Raw genomic sequence first — 19,140 nt, forward strand, 5'->3', positions numbered from 1 at the left:
AAGGGGCGCAGCAGCAGCAGCACTTGCAACGCGGCAGCAACAACCACCGATCGCCGGAGAACTAATAAAGTCTTGAGTAAGTTGCATCAGCTATGCAAACTCGCACACACTCACCCACTTACTCACACATAAGAATACTTTTCCCCGCACACACATGTACTCCTATAAACTCGCATTTTTATGGCGACTTTTCGGAAAATGAATTTTTGATCAACTGCAGCAAAGTTCAACCGAACTCAGGCACACATACACTTGAACAGTGGGAGCTTTCGTTTTATTCGCCAGAATTCCAAATTTCGGGGTGGAATCAAAAGACAATGGATAGTAATAAGGGAGCAGAAAGAAATCATAAGCGTACCTAAAGACACCGATGAATGTAATTAGGAATAATAAAGGTATTTTCATCTGAATAATATGTAGTAATTTTATTTTAATGCGTTTTCATGCGCAACAAATCAAATATACATATATTAAGATCTATACTTATATTTTAAAATAGACTGCATGTGTGCAAAGATCTTTAAAATAAGTACATGGCGTTGGCCCTTCCTGCCAACTGGCAGTCATAAATAAACCCCTTCTTTCTTGTCCCCTTCCTGTTGCTGAGCTCTTCGTACTGCCAACGCATCCTTTTACCCATCCCCCACCCAATTAACCATCCCACTTTGAGCTCCTTTGCCCCAAACACCCACTAACACTTCCCCACTGGCTTATAAACTATATTTCCGCCGCATACCCACATATGCACAGAGGAAAAGGACGAAGGAGGCGGGCTCTCTGGCCAAAGAGCCAAAGAGAGGGCCAGAGTGCAAAGAAGCCACTGACAGACCTCCGGAGCATTTGCCATCATCAAAGCGAAAAGGCGCCGCTCCACTCTGACCCACTCTTCTTTTTCTCAGTGCACTCAGATAAAATGTACCTTCAATGTCACACTCGATGGAAAAAGGATAGATATCTTGATGTTATTTTTATTTCTATACACCTGTGAGTTTAAATAAATTGTAGAAATATAACCTAATGTTTTTAGTTGAACTATTTCGTAGATAAGATAACATTTTTCAATTGATTTCTAAATGATTAGTCCGAAACATGGCCATTGAAATGTATTACAATTATTTCTCTGTGTGTCCACCTCAAACTCATATTGGTCGGTGGTTACTTTAGCCATTTGCCTTACGGCAACTTATTTTTGTTGTTGGTGCCTGGTGCCGCTGATGTGGCTGCTGCTAGTTGCCACTGCTGCTGAGCTTGATGCGGTCCTGTAGCAACTTCGGGAAGGACAAACGTCGGGGAGCCAGCCCATCAACTTTGCTTTCCATTACAATTACACATGCCACACTCTCTCTGAATAGCACACACTCGCCCACGCACACAGGGACAATTGTCGCCCTCGGTGACCCCAAGTGACGCACCAAAAAAATTGCGTCGAAAATGATTGTAGAATGGCTTTCAGAACTAGCGAGACTTCAACACCCTTACTATGCATTGTTAGGTGGTTGATATCTCATAATGCATCACTTGTAGCACAACTATCCCTAGAATCACGATGAAGGAAAATGACTTCGAAAGGATTGATAGAACATTTGAGGTCTTAGCATCTGTTTACTGCAGCACAAACGTTTTCCGAAAGTAAGGGTACCCTCTGCTAGAGTACGTACCGAAAGTCGAAACGTTGTAAATTCATAAAATTTGCTGTTTGATGCGTTTTCAAGTAAATTGAGTTCCAACCCTCGAACGAAGTGAAATGAAATAAAAACCGCACAGACACCGAAAAAGAGGTCGAGGTGGCAAGGGGGCAAGTGGGCAAGTCGAGAGACGAGACGGCGACGCATGCCGCATGTAAAATGTCATTTTTATGGCGCTTTGATTATATTTTCTATTATCGAAGACATTCGGGCTTCACATCCCTTAAAGCGGATGAGACGCACCCTCAACCACTCTTTTGCAGGCATACATGCTTGGAGAGGAGCTTTTCCTTAAGCTCTGGGAAATTGTGATTGGGGAGGGGTTTGGCGCATGTGAAATCAAATTAAATTCAATAATATAATCGTAATAATATCATAATCAATGCTAAATTATGGGGACCAGCCAGCACGGCGTATGCATAATTTTGCGCAGGCCAAGGGAATGCGAATACTCTGTCGCACTCAATGTAATCGCTTCGAGTGATGGTGATGTGATGGACACATTGATGGATTCTATCCTGATGTCCTGTTGTCCTGATATTCTGTTGTCCTGTTGTTCTGCATGCATCGATGTTCGGGCATGTCTTTATGTTCCATATATTTATGTGTGTATGTGGCAGCGTATGCATGTGTATCAAGGAGCCATCAAATTTTTGCATAACAAATCAATGTGAAATATTAAAATGCATTTGCCACACAACAAGACAACGTCGATGAACAAACGAGAGCAGCAATAAATAACTAAAGTACATGTTTAAATTTTGAGGGGGTGTTAGGACAACACAGTCCAATGCAAATATGAATGCAAATGTTGCTGGCATGTGTGCACTTTATTTGTTTGCCACTTTGTTTGCCGGCCTCCTGTATTAATTATGACTTTGGCCAGCACGTCGCTCTGCGTCTATGGCGAATGCTGATTCTTTGGCCAACCACTTATCAATGTTTCAGGCCGAGATTTTGGTATTTCCGAACGGCCTCCGGGAACAAGGATTGGCCATGACGTTAATCTGAAAACATCATCAAATATGAAAGGCTCTAAGCTCTTAAGCGCAAGCTAATAAATACACACACTCGGCTGAAACTCCGAAGGCGTGTGTGCAAATGCGTGCAGTTGTGTAAACTTGACTTTGTTTGTTCTTCCAGGCACATCATTGAAATTATAATATTAAAATCATTTCCGTAAGTGTAAGTCATAAATATGACTTTGACTGCAACGCCCTTTGGCAGTGGGAGAAAATCAATTAATACTTATTTTTACTGCTGAAAATTCAGATTGAAGATCTACAAAATGCAGTTCACTAGTTTAACAGAAAATAGTGTTAGCAAGTTGAAACATATCCCAATATTCTTCACCACAAAGCACACCCAAATTCTGTTTGACATCACGGCTGAAAAACAAACAGAAGCTCGCCCTGCACAAAAGTAAGAAAATTGTCTTTATTTCTAGCTGGGATTATAAATGCAATTCATTTGTTTGAATTTAAATCTGTTTGCTGCGTGACACTCTATCTATTTACAAAGGCCGAAATAAAAATAAACAAATAGGTGAACAGCAAAGCACAATCAAATGTGAAGGCTTGGCTGAGATTGCAAGATATCAATCCAAGAAATTTGCCGATTTCCTTTAATTTATACACATATTGATTGCCCTAAAAGATTTTCGGTTTTCGCCAAAAGAACAAAAACATTGAGATAAAAATACAGTGAGCGGAGGAGATTGTGGTGGTGAAGACAAGCCAAAGCACTTTTCCAGCTAACCCAATCACAGTAGCAATAAATCTGGCACACACTCAGCACTCGCAATATAAAAAATACATAGATAAAGGTACACTGAAAAAACCCGACCTGTACCTCTGTGCAAATAGAAGGCCTAAAGCATATGTTTCCGATTTCTGATTGAGGCGCATTCAATTGGTGCTTTGTGAGAACATAGCGATGATTGGGCGGTTTTTCAAATATTTCTTCATTGGTTTCTCAATTGTTTTCTGTGTACATCCATGAAAAACCAGAGTTTTTTAGGTGTGTGCATTTTGGACGAGTGGCACTTGGGCGGCCAAGGGCGAAGGACTCTCAAGTGACGGGAATAATCCGCTTGGCGCTTAAATGCAAACAAGTGTAGTTCTGTGTATGTAAATACTAATAGATGATTATGTAGTTGAGCAAACACCAACGAACACCCACAAACACCCAACCAACGGCAACAACATCGGTCACACATAGTTACATGTACACAAAGTGCACTCAACCGGGGAAAGCTCCATTTGTAGTTCAGTTGTTGGCTTGTGGGGCGGATTTGTTGCCTTGAGGTCATTATATTGAAAACAGCAGTTGCCCAAAATGGTCCCAAAAGCTTTTGTATGAGAATTCCCTCGACTGCCGGGGGCGGAGGTCACCGGTCTGCAGTTGGGTTTGGTGCATTACATGCTTCAATTACAACAGCAGCGGCAGCAGCGGGAACTGCTCCAAATTCGAATGTGAAACATGGAAAAAGTTATACAAAACATGGTAATGTATGTCATTGACTAAATGACAAATTGCTTGGCAGTTTTTCTATTCTCGCACAATTTACTGCTGTAAACTGGGTGTAACTGCAGACAGCAAAATGTGTAGATTGCACAAGGTCTAGCGAACTATACATATGTATATACATATATAGCTGAATAGGCTGTTGTATAATAGAACATCTTAGTAATGCATATAATTCTTTAACACATCTTTTTATATACTACTCAAAATGTATGTTTATGTTTCCTAAAATCTAGTTTCCAGTAAAGCATTTTGGTCTCTAGGCTTTACTTTCAGATAGCTAGTTTATAGTCATGTTTTAATGACCGGAAACGCTTCAAAAAAATGTTCCACTGCTGTTCGTTGAGCCGACTTTGTGTGTGTTTGTGATTGTGTTTTGTGAGTTTGTGACTTAAAACACAAAACGATTGTGATTTCTATGCATTTCAAAATCACGCCACCAACACACACGCACTCGGGAGGCACAACAGCTGTCAAAGACAAAATTACATATTCTAACCAAAAATGGAAAATGAAAATGGGGTGAAAATGTGCAAGCAAATATCAAAAGCGAAACATTGACTCAAAGCCGCTCAAAAGTTGTTGACTCCTGTGGCCCAACAACAACGGCAGCAACGCAAAAGAGTTGAAGCGGTCCTTGTGCCGCCGAGGTTATTGAGTGGCGATTGACCTGTCCCGCCCCCGAAACCGGTGAGCTTTATGGTAAGTACGACGACGCACAGAAGTATGCTACAGCTTTCAGATCACGCGGAGTGGAGAGGAGCGAGTTTTTAAATATAACAACTTCCATAAGTTCTGTTGGAATGTTTAAATTTTGCCAGCAAACGTAAGACCTACAACTATAAGGTATCCTACAGCTTTTGTTGTGAGCCCCATCGAAAGGGTCAACGGAAGTGGGTTTTAAATGTGAGTCCAAACAAAGATCAACCCATGTGCTCACTCCGCCCTGTGTTGATAACGCCAAATCCTCGCCATTGGACGACTCCCCTTTGGCACCCCATAATCATCATCATCGCCATCAGAGCGAACAACTTCATCGGCTTCTGAGCATCGGAGACGCCACAAAAGGTTATCTCCGTGTCAATTTATATTTGTTAGACGGGCCATTATATTTATGGGTAATGTCCCTGCTCGTGTGTGCAGCTGCATATGTGTTCCTGCGATGTAGTTAGCATGTTTTCCTATGAATAATAAATACGTTTTGGTAATCGTAAACGTTGCCGCTGCACTTTTGACCCCAAGCTGCTTTTCGAGCCATAAAAATTACTTTTCTATTCGTGGCAAAGCGCTTTTACACTGCGAAAAAAAACCAAAAGAAAACTATAAATCGGGAGACGTGCAGAATATCCGCTATATTTTCAGAGTACCAAACAACTGTATATATATATGTATATATATATGAAAAATGAAAATGGTATATATATAGTATGGTATGGTATATATATATCATTCTCTTTTTCCTGTTTACCTGTCTGTGACATCAGCATAGAATTTATATAATTAACCACATTCAATGCACGAATCTTTACATTTAGATATGTCTACACCACTTAGATTTCTACTGTGTACTTGTCTGCGCTATCAGTTTGGCTGGCAGGGCGTGAACAATTTTATTACTTCGATTACTTCGACCTCCGCACGTACATAGGTCGAATTTGCTCTTAGTCCTCGCCTTAATCCATTTCATTCACTTCAGCCCAGACTAGTTTGGCTCTGCGGCAAGGCCAGAGTCATTTGGTTAATGTCTTAGTTCGTTTCGGAGCCAGTAAGTATGCCTTAATTATTTGCATAACTCATAAGGGACGAAGGCTGCGGGCAGGACGCAGGACTTTCGCCGCAGAATTGATTGATGACTCAAGGATCGGGGCTTCGGTCCTGAAAGAGTTGGGCACAACGACAATTCAATTGGTTTGGGGGACAGTCATTAATGTGATGGGCATATTAACTTCAGGCAAATTAGCCCCAAAACGGGCTGACTGGGGCAAATTAATTATTTTAAAAACTTTTCCCCCTGCGAAGAGGAAGGCTTTAAAATTTATAAAACGCACATTCTGTGGTTATCAGACTTCCCACCTCAAATATTGTCGACCGAAAAAGCCACAACGTTGCATAATTTCTATGTGGTAAGCAGTGCGATATGCGAGTATTTAAAGAATACAATTTATTTATTTGCATAATCTCTTGTGCTTGTGTATCTTGTTTTAATTTAACATTTTTCTATATTGCGCATAAATAATAAAGTGTATTAATTATGTTGTTGTTATATTTTAGGACGACTCTTTGTTTCATGTTTAGCTGAAGTGAGGCACTCAATATTTATTGGCAAATTCTCAGTTTTCGACTCCGAACGCATTTTGCCAAGTTTGATTTAAAAGGGAAAATGCCCTTAAATAAAAGTATGCCAGACTTCTTGAAATAAGAAACTTACTTATAAACAATTAAATACAAATTTTAAAACCTTTGCAGTCGCCTTAAAAAGTTTCTAAGCCCTATATTAAGCGATCCTAACGCCCCAAAACAGCTAGACTCTTGAACTGGGCCTAAGCTAATGGCTCCACCACCCACTCCACTGACCTAATGGGCATCGCATCTGCGGCTAGATTTCACTCACCTCTGCCTCTTATCCGCTCCCCGTGTTCTCCGTTTCCACTTTCCACCTGGAACCCGGAGCAAAGCACAAAAGCCGCCACACAATGGCCCGAATATCGAACTCGGCTTGCATTTGGGCAATGCCACCAGCAGCAGCTGCGCTCCACGAGAAGAATAAGAAGCGGCTCCGGGGCGGGTGGAAGAGCGGCATCACGAAGCCAGACAATATTAATGATGCACATTGTCAAGAACTTTCACTGGCCTAGGCCACTTCCATTCGGAATGCGAATGGCACAAGGTCTGGCGCTGCCATTGCCACTGGCACTCGCTCTATGCCTCTGACCCTAGCTGTGACCCCGCGCCATTCCAGCCCCCAAAGCCAAAGCTCTATAGCACTGCACATCTGAAGCTTAAGGTTGCTCTGAAATTCGGACTGAATTCAAATATAGTCTTTGTATACAAATATACTCGTTCATAGTTATCATCCTACAACCGATGAAATATGTATTTGTTATAATGTTGAAATATACGATGTATATACGATACAACCTGTATGATTGAAATTGAGTGCCCTATTACATAACACGTTTCAGTTTAGTTTTGAGAATTGAATGCGATCTATGGCATTTCGCTCAGTGTTCTCCCCATCACTTGACCCAGTGCAGTGTGGCCAAACCACAATGACACGCGTCGCTTCAATTGAAACCTCGGGCACTCCGTAAACGGAAAAGAAGATGAGCGGGCGGCAGGGAGCAGCGGGGCTCAATTGAGACGCACCCTAATGGCAATAATTATGCGGCAGCAACAGCTCCACCACCGAAAAGAAGCCAAGAAGAAGCAACAGACAGATGGGGAGCAGGTCAGAGAGAGACAGGGAGAGAGAGAGGGCGACAGAAGGTGAGACAGGGAGAGAAGGCGGGAAGGAGTGCGGGTAGCAAAGGAATCACCACTAAAAAGACAAAAACGATGATTGAGTGTGCGTATTTTGGGCATCAATGGTAGCCCTCAATGGGGGGTTCGAAATGGGGGAAGACTTCGGGGAAGACGGGGGAAATGAATAGAAAGCGGAGTGATGAAGCGGCATTCGCCGCAAAGATGTCGAGAACAACGGATAATGCACTTCAAGAGCGGCTCATTGTGTCTGGCAGTCTCCCCGTCCCCTCCCCTTTCTTCTTACCCCGCCCCTCCTCCGGCCGTCCCTTTCTGCGCCCCATCAACTTGACTAAGTTCCAATTATTTGTGCGGTCGATGCTCAACGAGCGCCTTCCAATTGCAAGTGCCGGTTGTTAGGGCGGGAATAAAAGTGGGTGGTGCTAGTGCGCCGGAGTGCAGGGTACACTAACAAAATCCTAATTATTTAAAAATACAAAAAAAGTTAGTTAGTTGATAATATTTAGCCAAGCTACAAGCGCATCTTTCATTTCAATGTCTAAGCTCTCAGCTTGTTAGACCCAGTAGCTTAATATCTACATATATTATTTTCGCAGTGTATCGAAGTGAAGCAGAATGAGGGTTCAAAGGCTATTGCTTTAAAGTGGCGTTCAGTAGGTGGCAGGCGGGGCCGGGGGCGGGGAGCGTGCCTGTCGTTGCCACCAGTTGTTTTACAGGAAATGATTTTTTTTGTATTTCCCAACTGCACTTTGCCTCTCGATTCCCCTCCCGACCACCTCACTTTTCCCCCACATTTCGGTTCCTAACAATTTATTTATTGTTGCTGTGCTCACATTGGTTGCTCCATTTCGCTGTTGTTGTTGCGGTTTTGACTTATGTGCGCTTTTAATTGTTGTTAAGAAGTGAAAATCAGCAGCAGCGTTGGCGTCGCAGAAAATCGCAAAGAAAACGGTGGAAAGCCGCCTTCGCCTCCGTCAAGCGATGGGAAAAATAAGGAAAATGCGAAACGATGGGTGGCGAAAGGGGAGCAGAGACTACGGTCTTGACTTTATTTCATTTTGGCTGCATATTGAGGGCTCGAGGGCTTGAGCGACCTAGTTGCATTACTAAATAAGTTTATATAAAAGAACAACATTTGAATACAAACAGTCTTTAATACAAGAAAAATTGTGTTTGAGTTCGCCAAAAAACAATTAAATGTTATAAAATTGGTAAGAATGGATTCCAAAATACAAGTTTTTGTGATGGAATTCTTATAAGCATTTAGAAAATAATGTATTTTTGGCCGTGCGAATTCACAGGAAAAGCGAGGAAATATCGAAATGCGGAAAAGTGCGCTCAAAAGAAATCAGAGGTGGGGAAGGAATTGTGGAAGTTGGCAAACGAAATGCTGAGACGAATATGGGATCCAGGGAAGGGAAAACGGGGAAATTCTGTGCGGCTCAGCCGCAATCATTTCGACGTTTTTGCATATTTTCATGCAGTTTTCCAGTTTGCCGAATTCCGCTGCAGGCGCCGCAGAGGTTGTAGTATGTAGACAGTGGGACAAATATTTCCGAAATAATATTTCCGACAGAATATATCATTTATAATCGTTTATAGTATTGAGTTTGGGTTCTTGCTAATACGTTATCAATCCCCTATTTATTTGGATCCCACTTTTGCACCATATATGTATCATAGTTGAAAGTTCCCTAGTTCCCTAGTTCCAGGCTCTTTCCGGGCCATCCATCAATCAACCTTTAATTTAATGGGCTGTTGTCGCATCGTCCCACTGTGCGGCGTCGCTTTGTTGTTGCTTCGCTTGCTATCATCAACGCCTACGAGGATGCCAAAAAAGAGAGTGAGAAATGCAGTGACTACAAAGGGAAATGCGGGGGTGTGTGAAGGGGTTGGGAGGACGGGAGCAAACTGCATTCATGGCCTCCTCCGCGAATATCCAGTTGTTGTAGTTGCTGGCACTTGGTAGTTATGCGCCGCTTAGTCACAGCTGTGGCGCTGACATGCTGCTAACCTCCGCCCCACTCGTCTTCCCTCCACCACCCACCGCTGGCATATGCATATGCACTCGGCGTTCCAATGCACTAGGAAAATAACCTGAATAGTGTCATTTAACAAATAATCATCACAATCAATCGTTAAATTGACTATTCTTCTCAGTAATAAGTGCAATATGTAAATTAAATACAAGTGCAACTCATTTTAAATGAACCCAGTTATAGCCGACTCAAATACACGGTTTCTTACATAAATCACTGGGAAAGATAAATAAAATATTCGTCTTTAAGTTTGGCATTTCCCCATTTCACAAATGGTTATACCACAAATAGGTAACTAAGCTTTTTTGGAAGAATTTCATAACACTACGACATATTTTACGACATTTTAACGCCTCATTTTTCAAGTGTAGGCTCAAAAAATAAACGCGCATATTTCTTCATCTTATTCTTGCAACTGCGCTGGAGCTCTCCTCTTCTGCGTGTGTGTGTGTGTGAGTGTGTGCATATCCATCACGCTCAGTGAAGCAACCCCTGACCCCTACCCCTGTGCCCCCATTGTGCCCTCCCCTCCCCCCGGGTATTCATGCCCATGCCACGCGTCGCTGCTTTCCTTCCTCTTTCTCCTACAACTTTATTTTGCATATTTGCCGCGACGCTTCTCCTCTATTTCTCTTCATCTTTCTCTTCCGAGTTGAGCTCCACTTGATCTTTGACCCAATTTTTCGGTGGGAATGCGAAATCTGCACCAGTCTGTGCACTCTCCCTTTTTCCAGGTCTCGACTTGATTTGTCTTAATCCATGCAGCATCTAAGAACATTCAGTTCCCAAATGACAGAGTAACGAAATAAATACGCTGCCCAGATCTTTCAAAAACCTAGGGTACTTGTGGGAGGGGGGGCAAATTGTGGGGGACAACCCATGCAGATGAAAGTTACTAATACAGACCGCAACAAGTTTTGATTTTTAAATAGTCACTATAGATCCTTTGTAACAGTGTTTATGGCATTAGGTCTTAACCCATGTCGAAATTTGTTTAAATCTTATGTGACCACATTTCTTTTCGGATGTTTTTTGTGGAGAATTTGGGGAGCCTAATTCGAAGAATACAAATTTGTTTTCATGAATCGGAGATCACAGTAAAAGTTTCTGTGTTGTAAGTGTGATAGCTAAAACGCCTGTGGGCCAAATGTAAACTCCCGTCTGTAGACTAAAGTATAATTTTTCCCCAGACCGGCAATGCAAATTGACATGGTTGCTGTTGACATTCAGGCGCAGCTTTAATTAAGCGCACTAATGCCACTAACTTATGTGCCGCTGTGAGTGCGTATCTGTGCGTGTGTGTGTGTGTGTGTGTGTGTGTGTGCGTTGGTTTGCGTGTGTGTGCGCGTGTGTGTGTTTATGTGGGACCGGGTCCAAGGAGAATCAATGAGAACTTGACATAACTTAAATCGTTCTGTTGAGCTTGAGTTGAAGGCCTCGCCGCTTCTTTTGTGGCACATATAGGCGGTTTACCTACGGTGAGTTTCGAAAGCCATTGGTAGTGGAAAATATTGTACCGAAAAGCTGATTGACATTTAAAACACTTTTCGGCGGCAAAGAATGACAAGCAACAAATAAATGCATATTTGGGTGATATATGTATGTAAATGGACTTCAAACTTAATATATTTTATACAAATTTATAGTGCTTCTTTGGTTCCGCATTTATTAATGATGAGTAATTTAAACTAATAATGCAATTGCTTAGCTAAAACAGATATCGAAACTTTATAACTAAATAAATTAATCAATTTCTTCTGGACTAAAATTAAGATGTTGAATTTTGTGGGAGAAAGGGCATTGCTCCATTCGTTTTTAGTGCATAGCAGCTTAATTTCATTCGTTCGTTCATGTGCCTTGAAAATTTACGGCAATTGGCCGCTGCCGTTGACAGCCCCTCCCCACCCCATCTCCCCCACCGCCCCTGCCACGCCCAACGCTCTGTATTGACAGTGTTGTCAACGCTCGTAATCTGCTTTTATTATGAATGCTGAAGATGCGTGCATTAAACGAAATCAAAAGAGCTGCATTTTGCGTATCCCTGCCTTTGCTGCATATAAAGTTGTTCGTTGACTGGAATTCACACACCAACACACGCACACACTCGACGGATGCAGGCACACAGATACACACTCACTCAGGCAGATATGCCATCGCGCTAACATTTCTATGCGGCGCTACCATCCAACACCTTCACGTCCTGTGCTGTTAACTTGGCTATTTTCGGGCGTTATCTGGTCTGCAAAGTTTAAATAATCATGGCTAAAGAAACCTATAGAAATATACTTCCACAGCCGAATGATATAAGTTAGTGTACATTTGTAAAAATTCGAAAGAATAATACCGTTACCATTATTTTTTTATTTAATTTATTAACTATTATTATTATATAATATTATTATATTCATACATAGTTTATACATACTTCACTTCCGCATGTATGCATTTCGATTTTAAATGGTATGAACAAATATTAAACCTATATATTACAGCTAATATGGAAGTGGCCAAACCCATTATAACTCATCTGATTTTACCACTTATTGAGAATTGCCGTCAACACTGTTTGTACCCCAGTGGCAACTCTCCTCTTCCCATTTCCCCTACCAGGTGCGTTGCGGGCCGCCAAGTTTGGGAAATTTATGTTATTTGCGGTAGCCGTTTGCATAATTTGCGTGTTTGTATAAATGCATGTATACTTGGGAATACACGCACACCCTCACTGACAACTGTGAATTGGTATGTACATATGTAGATGCACTGAAAACATTTAATTCTAAATACGTTTATGGCAAATTGATTCCTAAGCGCAAAATACATATTATAGTAAACAAATAACAACCATTGTTATTCCTTATTTACAGGAGTAACTTCCCAAAATGTATTCATTTATTTTCCATACCTTGTTTTCACACATTTGTTTGACAATATTAAAGACTGCTCAATGTATCCCATTTTGGAATATGTTTCCGAATACGTAAAATCAAATTTCTGAGTGGGAGTTCACGCGTGTAGCACACCTCTGGCCGTTGGCTGTTGGCATTTCATTTTCACCAAAATTGTTAAAACTATGTTTGCTATATATATAACCCGAAACGCAACAAAACAACCGAACAAAATAAAAACAACACAAACAAAATGATCCAAAACAAAACGACAAAATCGCAGGGACAACAATGAACAGACAATGGATGGAAAATTGCAGGCACTTTTTCCATGTCTGAACAATTTTACCTATGGCCGTAGGTGGAACACTGAAGGAGCTGCAATTAAAATATCCATGCATGTCCAGGGAATATCATGCAGGAAAAATGGCGAAAATTGAGCAATATACATGATCAAAATCCAAAGCTGCTTGAATAAATCAAAAATATTAGAGTTAGTTAATATTAGAGTTTAATTTAATAAAGAAAATAACAGTGACACTCACCCATGTCACCTGTAGATATTATGTGATATGTGGAACCTTTTATGAGAATTCATTAACAAAATCAAAGTATCCAATATAATACATAAGTAAATGAGATATAGTAAAATTTTGTTATTGCCTAGTAAAGAAGTTCCAGCTTCCATACTAAAATCATTAAGATACCTTTGGTTGAAATACTTTAATATTATAACAAGATAGAACGCTATAGTCGGGTTCCCCGACTATCTGATACCCGTTACTCAGCTGGTGAATGTGCAAAGAGAAATTACAACACTGACCGTTTTTGGCGTTTTGTGGGCGTTAGAGTGGGCGTGGCAAAAAGATTTTTGGTATATAAAGTTAAATTTACAAGACGAACAAAAATGTGAAAAAATTTCACAACATTTTTCAGAAGTATGGGCGTGGCAGGTTTGGGTGGTTTGTGGGCGTTAGGGTGGGCGTGGCAAAAAGTTTTTCTGCAGATCGATAGAAATTTACAATACTAATAAGAAAATGGAAAAATATCAAAACATTTTTCAAAAGTGTGGGCGTGGCAGTTTTGGGCGGTTTGTTGGCGTTAGAGTGGGCGTGGCAACATGCGCTGCGTCTATGTCTCTAGAGTCTGTATGCTTATTCTCAACTTTCTAGCTTTTATAGTTCCTGAGATCTCGACGTTCATACGGACGGACAGACAGACGGACAGACAGACGGACGGACAGACGGACATGGTCAGATCGACTGATTATCCGATCAAATATATACATCGAACGCTTCTTTTACATATTTAAAATATATTTACTCTACGAGTAACGGGTATAAAAATGATATCCGCCATAATACCCCGCGCAGTAAAAAAATCTAAAAAAAAAATGGAAAGTAAATCAGCTAAACTTTCCGGCAGTAGAGAGGGTAAGCCCGAAATGTGGCTTAAACTGAGCGCGGATAAAACTTTTTTTATTATGTAGAGACTAATATAATGTTTTGCGTTTGAATTTTGGTAAACTTTTGGCTTTTGTTCAACTTAACATAAAGTTTGTATGAATAACAAAATAAATATGGGAAATAAAAGGAGTGCCAATTTACTAACAACATTCTGTGAATCAGCGACATTACTTAATGTGCATCGAGGATTTGAAAATTTTTAAAACTCGAATAATTCAGGCATTAAATAGTTTACAGTTGGGAGTTAAAGGTCGATGGCAAATGACTTCCGCGACCTGCAGCTCCCTGTGACATGCATAATACAATACTGGCCGAAAACTGAACGCGTTGGCCAAAACGGTTTGCTAATTGGGTCAACAAAGCAGTTTAAAGTTTCTGTTTGGTGACCCCTCCCCAATAACATCCCCTAATAGCGGTCGTTTGCAGCCATTGTCCTGAGCATTTTGCATGTCATTTCGGTTAATTTAATTATTTACGTCGTTCACTTTTGGGTTTAGTCGAACGAGCACGAAAATTATTTTAATTAGTAATTTCTGTCGAACGGTTTTGAACGTTTTTTTCCGAATAAACAACTGCACTGAGCTAAACTAGTAGTTTTCGTTTCGGCCAAAAACCAAAACTATTAAGGGATTTGCGTGATTGTTTTTTAGACCAGCCTATAAACGATATAATAAGAAATAAAAAATAAAAAATAGTAACAGCAGTACTGTTAATAACTTGGTAAACGAATATTATCTACCATTTTTATTTTTCCTCTTTTAGGGTCAGAAAACGCCGACGATAAACCATTCAAATCAATCGTTTGACCCTTTTTTCCATTGATTTTTATATACCCACTTTGAGGCATTTCTGTTTGGGGCTTTATCGGCGTTTGCATAATGCAGCAATTCCAATTAGTTTTGAAAACTAAATTTCAATTACATTTCAAACACACTCGCACATGAACAGCTCGACATGCCATGGCCATGAAGTTGGCCAAAAGATTATTACGACCCACAAAGTGTTGCATAGTTTAGGGCGCACGTTTTGACAATACAGAAATGAAATGCGGAAAGCCTGAAATATGAAATAAATTTCGGGAAAATGCATCTACGTTCGCTGTTGCACACTTTCATTCGGGGTTATTTCTGATCGGTCTCTGAAAGCCCAAAGCATATCATTTGTTGCTCATTTAAATACCGTAATTAAGTGATATCATGCTATCTAATATGAGCTCCCATTCCGCGCAAAGTGGCGTGTTCGCCGGCCATGGTGGCAAACCGCCGTTGCCGGGCGCAAACGACTGCCTCTTTTGAAATTTTATTTAGAGCTAATTGTTTCCTGGGCCAGGTCAACCAGTCCAGCCCCCTTAGCCCCTTTAGCCCCTTCAGATCGGCAGGAGCGACCTGCACGTGAATAAGCCAGCTGGCAAGCAGCCCCCCGGAATCCAAACACACACCGCCCATGTGTACACACCAGCCCATATGCATACGCACCTCGGCGAAAGCCTGGCCGAAGGCCAAAGGATTGTTTGTTTATTTGCCTGTTTGCCACTGCCGTTCACACCGCAGCGAATCGACCGGTATCGAGGGGTCGGATTTAATATTTTGCTCCCCCTTTTTTATATATAAGTACTTAACTTCCCTGGCACAATGGCAACTTTGAGGTGCTTAAAGAAGGTTAGGGGATATGGCTATATGGGGCACGTTGGCTACAAAGCGAACTATTAGCCTATTAACCATTAAATACGGTTACAAATTACCAACGGGGCGGAAGGCACTAGTTTGGTGTGCTTAAAAATATTTATTGGTCCATTTAAAAATAAAAATGACATCAATATTTAAGTTATAAGTCCTTTGAATGGCACGTTTCAGATTAATCAAGTTGAATTCAACACAGTATTGTCAGCTAGGAGGGTGGAGATCCAATTGGCTTTTCTTATGAAAAGGAACCCTGTTAATTGCCTGTTTTTGATCATAACAATTATATCCAGCGGCCTCCTGTCATACGCATCCCTGTCCAGCTTTCAGTCGAGGATTGGCCACTGACAAACTCACATGGGGTGCGATAGTAAACCGTATTTGCCGTCACCGCCCGCTGCGAGCAGAAAGTCAGCGGTGGCAACTAGACAACCCTTAACCCCTTAAAAGGTCTTAGCACATGAACCCCTTTCCCCATCTCCCCACCATCGCCCTGATGACCGCGAAAGTACACTGAAAATGATTATCAAGCGAGAAAGATTGTATAAGTTTAAAGAATAAGTTGCAAGCTAACGTTAATGTGATGTCCGCTTAATAGAACAAATATTTAAATCAAATCAATAAATCTTAGACACATAAATAAAGTCAAGTTAAACCCATTTTGTATGAAAACAAATATCGTTTTTACATTCAAAAAAAAAAAAAAAAAAAAAAAAAAAAAAAAAAAAAAAAAAAAAAAAAAAAAAAAAAAAAAAAAAAAAAAAAAAAAAAAAAAAAAAAAAAAAAAAAAAAAAAAAATATAAACATTTTCAAAATCAGCATTCGTTTGTTATGGCATTCCAATCAGAATTATAAACATCAGGAACTTTTTCCGGGCACCGGATGCTAAGTTTTTTTTGTAGTTTAGATGAATAACACTAAAGGCCAACAAGTTTTTTTGTCAGAAATAAATAGGTAGGGATTACCAAAACCAGGAATTTATATATCTCAACATTTTCTCTGCGTGTAGGTGGTCGTCAGCAGAGAGGGATGGATAATCCGGAGCGAGCGAGATGGAGCTAGCTGCACTTAATGAAACACATCTCCGCTGGGTGGACCGCAGCAAGACGTGTTTAAATTTAGTATTTGTTAATTATACACGTTACTCGTAGAGTAAAAGGGTATACTAGATTCGTTGATAAGTATGTAAGAGGCAGAAGAAAGCGTTTCTGACGATACAGAGTATATATATTCTTGATCAGGATCAATAGCCGAGTCGATCTAGCCATGTCCGTCTGAACGTCGACATCTCAGTAACTATAAAAGCTAGAAAGTTGAGATCAAGCATGCAGACTCCAGAGACATAGACCAGCGATCAAGTTTATATGACCGTAGGATACTATCAGATCACTCGATCTAGCCATGTCCGTCTGAACGTCGACATCTCAGTAACTATAAAAGCTAGAAAGTTGAGATCAAGCATGCAGACTCCAGAGACATAGACGCAGCGCAAGTTTATTGACCCGTGTTGCCATGACCACTAAAAATCCCACAGACCCCCAAAACAACCACGCCGGCACTTTTGCAAAATGTTTTGATATTTTTTTTAAATTTGTTTGTTAGTTTTGTAAATTTGTATTGATTTGCAGAAAAACTTTTGGCCACGCCCACTCTAACGCCCACAAACGGGCAAACACTTTCACGCCCACATTTTTGAAAAAAAGGTTTAGATATTTTGTCACATTTCTGTTAGTCTTTTAGGTTTCTCTCGATTTGCCAAAAATCTTTTTGCCACTGTCGGTGCTGAAATATCTCCTTCGCACTTCCACTAGCTGAGTAACGGGTATCAGATAGTCGGGGAAACCGACCAGGGTTCTCTCTTGTTTTCGTTTGCTGTGCTATGTTGTCCAGAACCAACACCTCCCCCCACATACCCATTCAACCACTTTTAAGTCTCTTGCTGTTGTTGTTATCAGCAGCCGGCTGATAAGAGCGTTGCGGTCGTCAAATTGTAGCGAAACATATGTTTGCCCCAAGTGACAGCCGCACTTATGCTGCGTTCTCGTCCGCTGATAAGGCGAAAACAGGGACGGACTAAGCTGCAGATGAGTAGGGGAGGAGATTAGGGGTGGTGTGAGGGGGAGCGGCACTGAATCTGGCAGCGGTCAATGCACGTTGCCTGCGAAGCGTTCCGTATGAGTACAGATGTTACTCTTCAACAGACAATGAATCTTTAGCGTAAAAACTGTATCTAAATAGACAAAGATTTAATTTATCTTTTTTCTCCTAAATTGAATAATATTAATAAGCTTAATCATATTTAATCACAAAGCATCTGATAGAGTCCTCGGGCTTCACCTGGAAACAACTCGCCTTCTCAGAATGGTGGTCTGCGAAATGATGAACAGATCTTTAGAGACTTCTGTGAAAGGCCTTTGTTAATATTATATGACATTTATAGACGGCATTTTATGTTTCTCAACTCCTTTTTGTTTATTACTCAATCTGAATCGGTACACCAAGGAACAGTTGGTACTACTAATTTTGTTGGGCTCGGTCAGATAAACATAAATACAGATAAATATGTTTATTTGCCCGGACTTACATTCCAATCCAGTGTGTCTCTGTGTTGGTGCGTATCTGTGTGTGTTCAGAGCTGAGCATATATTTACCTTATTACTCCGATTTATGCCAATACACGCTGTCCGCATATCTATTTCTCTGGTTCCTTGATTTTTACCTTTCTTGATGTTTACGTTTTGCATTAACTCACATATCGCATTTTATTATTATCGCGTTACTCATTAAAAAAGGAGCATGCCGGACTCGCTAAAAAGTAGGTAACATGTAAAAACCAACCCTAATACGCATGTATATATTCTTGATTAGAATCAATTGTCAGTATGTCTGTTCTTACCGTCGTCGAAATCTCAGGAAACGCAAGAGTGGAAGTTAAAAAGATATCTTTAAAATCATTTACAAGATAATAGAAAAACCTGAAGCTATCACTTTAGTTCTTACAAAAAATTTGAAATATGATCCCCCTCTAATTATATTTCTTCATCTTCCCAAAATAAATTGCTGTGGACGGGTATCTAATAGTCGAGGAACTCGACTTCCGCGCTCTCTCTCTCTCTCTTGCTTAAATGTAGTTCTTCCTTTTCCGCTCTGTGTAGAAATTTTCCAATTTTTCTCTGCCACTTTTGCGGTTAATTAAATCTTGCGGTCGGTTATATTATGTAAATAAATGATAAAATATTCACACACATTTATGATTATATTTATGTTGAAAAAAAGGCCAGTTCGTGACCATCTGCATCCGACTGAAACTTGTGTGTGGTTTAACTTTTTGGTTCATTCGTATGTATTTGCTTATTGAAAGCCAGCTAAGCAAACGCTGA

This window comes from Drosophila teissieri, chromosome 2R (genome assembly GCF_016746235.2).
Source record: "Drosophila teissieri strain GT53w chromosome 2R, Prin_Dtei_1.1, whole genome shotgun sequence".
NCBI classification, from domain to species: domain Eukaryota; kingdom Metazoa; phylum Arthropoda; class Insecta; order Diptera; family Drosophilidae; genus Drosophila; species Drosophila teissieri.